Source organism: Gracilinanus agilis, chromosome 3 (genome assembly GCF_016433145.1).
Source record: "Gracilinanus agilis isolate LMUSP501 chromosome 3, AgileGrace, whole genome shotgun sequence".
NCBI classification, from domain to species: Eukaryota; Metazoa; Chordata; class Mammalia; order Didelphimorphia; family Didelphidae; genus Gracilinanus; species Gracilinanus agilis.
The window spans coordinates 558,837,842-558,842,308 of NC_058132.1; positions in this window are offsets into that span (position 1 = coordinate 558,837,842).

Sequence of the window (4,467 nt, forward strand, 5' to 3'; positions counted from 1 at the left end):
CTATCCTTGAATGGTGACACAAACAGAGAGTAGATGGATTCCTCTATCCAGATGAATCTTTACAAGGACATACTAAGTTCTTCTTTATTTTGGAGATGGAAAAAGATTTTAATGCATTATCTTACTAACTAATGTGATTAGAGCAAAGATATGGCACTGGAAAATTACTAGAAATAATTGCCAGTGAGTTTTGTAGGAAATGTTAGGAAGTATCTGGGCAAGGGTTCATAGTTAAGTAAAATGTATAATATTGATGAAACAGTATTGTTTTACAGACTTACCCAGCAAAGGTTATTTGTGTTCAAAATGCTCACAAATTTTTCCTTATGCTTTAATGATAGAATTATAGATTTAGAAATAGAAGGAATTTTTGAGGTCAAGTAGTTTAATCCCCATTTGAGGCCAGAGAGTTCATAATTTGCATGGAGTCATACTGATAAAAATAAATGAGAGCCAAAATTTGAATCTAGCTCTTCTGATTCTAAATCCAGGACTCTTTCCACTGGACTACCATGATTCATATACCTGGAAGATAATGTGAACTGAGATTTAGGAGCCTTGAATTTTGGTCTCCATTCTGCCACTAAATTACTTCTTTACTTTGGATAAGTCATTTAACCTCTCTGTTTATCTTTCTTTATTTGTAAAATGAACAGATTGGACCAAATCTTTAAGTTTCCTCCTACCACTAAAATTTCAGTCAGAGGAAAATCTGAATTACTATTGTTATGTCAAGGAATAGTTTTTCCAAACTGAAATTTTATGTAATAAATAAAGCAAAGAAGCCACATTTATTTCTAGTAACTAGAACTTCAAATCTATTAGTGTTTTTCAAAAAGGAAGGGTGGCTGGATCATTCTGTTTTCAGGTGATAGCATAGAAAATATTTTGTGCCACAGATTTAAAAATATTTGAAATTTAGAAACCTGACAAAAAAAAGCTGTGTGTCTTTTAATGAAACTATCCTTGCATTAATTGATAGCATAATAATTGGCCCTTCTACCTGAAAAGTGATTTTTCTTAGAATCCAGTCAGATGCCATTCCACTCCACATTTTTCACATCCATTTAATTGGTGACATTTGAGTTAGGTCTTGAAGGAAAACAATAATTTAAATAGGTAGAGGTGCGAGGTAGGAAACACTGTAAGTATGCTGAGGTAGGAGAACTTGATAATGACTTTGGGAATTATGAATACTTCTAGTTTAATTGGAACATAGAGTGTGTGTAGGGAAATAGAGCGTAATACTACTAGACATTGATTGGATTGAAGAAGGACTTGAATACCATGTCAACCTGTTTGTATTTTATTTGGTAGGTGATGAGGAACCTTTTAGGATCTTTGAACCAGAGAATGATGTAATCAGACTTAGACATTAGAGTCATTTGAATCATCAAACCTTTGAATCAAGACATATTTCTGTGGCCAAAATATGATGGGTTGAAGATGAGAATAGAGACAGGGAGAGCATTTAGGAGACTACTACAGTAGTCCAAGCAAGAGATAATGAGATCCTGGCCTTGTAAGGGGTAAAAAGGGGTTTTTGTTGGGTGAGTATTAAAAGGTTTGGTCACCAGTGAATTGAATAATTATCAATCCCCAATTAAAGAATAACCTCAAGTCAAAATTTGCTTTTATGGAAGTTTATTTACAAATGAAAAGAGAGAAAGAAAATAAGAAAATTAGAGAAAGGATAAGGTAAGATAATTAATCTGACACACTAAATAATTCGCTCCGATCCCTGGTTTAGACCAAGCAGATCTAACTAGTCTTCAGGCCAAGGCCTGAGGCCTGAAGATTCAAGATGAATGAAGCAAAACCTTTGATCTCAGAATCTCTTTTTAAAGAACAGTTCCTTTAAAGAAGTCCAAGAAGATTTAGTCTTTACACTCACCTCATGTAATTCCAAAGGAAAGATTTAAGAACAGTCTAACCAATTTTCATTTTCTGATTTGACAAATACCAGCAAACTATATACAAAGAACAAACAGGAAAATGGTATATCAAACCATTAATTTTCATTAAGCTTGTTTCCTTTTTAAGTTTGTAATAAATTCAACATGCCAATTTCAAAACTGTCCTATTTGTGTCTCCCTCTGAATCTTCTTCTCTTCTACATATTTTTTCAATATTCTGTTGGCCTTCTTTTCTTCATTTTTGACATCTCATTATTAGTTTTTTTCTCCCCCAAATCCCTGATTTTTCAAACTGGAAAAAAAAAAAAGAATAAGGCAGAAAAAACCAAACTCTCCCTTTTAACAAATAAACAGTAAACCAAAACAAATTCATACATTGGTCATATTCAAAAATGTATGTCTTTCTCTGTACCTCTAATCCTTTGCCTTTCTGTCAAAAGATGAACGCATACTTTATCAAAGGTCTTCTAGAGTCCTGTATGGTCATTTAATTGTTCAGAGTTCCTGTGTGTTTTAAGTTTTTTTTTAAAAAATAATGTTTTTACTGTATACATGTTTTTTCTGGTTCTGCTCACTTCATTCATTATTAGTTCATAAGAATGTTCCCAAGTTTCACTGAATCTGTCCCTTTCATCATTTCTTACAGCATAATATCACATTATATTCACATACCACAATTTGTTCAGCTGTTCCTCAACTGATAATCACTTTATTAATTTCTATTCCATACAGACAATATTTATGCTATACTTGTCAAAAGACATAATATTTGTAACACTTGCTTAACACAGTACTTGGTATATTGTAGACACTTAATGATCATTCCACAATCCTTCCATACAATAAGCAGAAAGGCAATGATTAGGAGAGTGATATGTAAGAATAAAGAGAGCCAGATACCGATGTTTATGATAGGGGGAGAGAGAGAGTGTATGAGGTGAGGCTATTCTAACTTTCCCCTCTTGCTGAATATACACTGAGAGACTTCGAGGGACTGTCACCTCGAAACTGGATGACCTAGATGGTTGTTCCACCCCACAGGAGTTGGGGACAAGGCTTCTCTATAAGATGAGGTATTGGGTACCCCAATCTGATTAATTTCACAGTGGGTGGTCTGGCTCTAAGATGGAGGCAGCCAGGCCAAGTTGTGATTTCCCCTCCCCCTCTCAGGCACTCCGGAATGCTATCTGACTAATGAATGGCTTTTATTAATCACAATTCAAGGATTGGGGAAAGGGGTAAAGGGCAGAGGGATTTTGGGGTGCCCTCTTCTCTATTTCCATGGGGTCCTTCACTCAGGTGGGAACGTTTGGGGTTCCCACTCCTAAACATCTCCCCTCACCTCTTCTCCTATTTCTATTTCTATTTCTATTCTTTCTATAATTGCAAGTCAAACTGGAAAGGGTCTCAGCAAGGTTGGGTAATGGGAGAAGGAGCCTAAGAGATTGCTCCCAAAATGGAGTCCCAAAACTTTGCTGACTCATTGGCTGAAGTCTTGCTGCATGAGAAATGATGGGATGTCTTTGACCAAGGAATCAGGGTTTCAATGTCCAAAGAAAGATCCTCAGGAAGCCTTCAGGACTGGATTCGAGCTGAGATGTTCTCCTCCCTCTCTCCAGTCCTCTCCGGAAGTCCTCCTCCTTTCCTTCCTCTGGAGAATTTCCCAAATCCTTCTGGTCTCAACTGTCACCAACTGTTAGTCACTCCTTCTCTGGCTCCTTCTGTTCCGTTCCCCTTTGCACAAATTCCATTCTTACAGATCCCTTTAGAGGATCTTTACTAATTTTTTTGGATTATTTCTGATTATCCAATTTGTGGCTTGGGTGATCACTTGAATGAAGATTACATTGGAATTTATATTAATTCACTTCTGAATAATGTTGGTTGGAGAAACCCAGGCAGCATATGTCTTTGTACCCATGGGGAAATTATTGGAAGTATCAAATTACAAACTGAATTTGGTTTGCATTATTGTAGAATACAAATACATTAGATGAATGCCATTTTTCAATCACAAAGGAGTTATGCTTATATATACATATATATATATATATACATGTTAACAGTACTGCCACATGAGTTATAATTTGTAAGGCTCTTTACAAACCCTGAAGTGCTATTTAAATGTTAGCTGTTATTAAAGCTTTAATGATTTCTATATTCTGGAATTCATGAGGGAAATTTTCTATTGTGCTTACTGTAACCTCATAAAGTATAAAAAGGCAAAAGACATTTGGGCAACTTTCATCTAAATTTGGGGTATTATTAAGGGAGAAAAAAAAAAGCTTAATGTGTGTAATGAAAGAAACATTTGTTGTAAATTTGGAGGGGAGCATATAGCCATGTAGAAAGTTTAATAACTGATCATCTAGGGAGTTGGGAAAAAGTTATCAGTGTTCCTGCTTAGTCCCATTTCCATCAACTGCAAAATTTCAAGAGGGAGAAAATAGATGGAGGAATAAGATTTAGCATAGAGGTGAATTAAAAGCAATTTTTTCATCTTTCCAACACATAATAACATTTATAGCACTTAATAGCACAAAAACGTGCC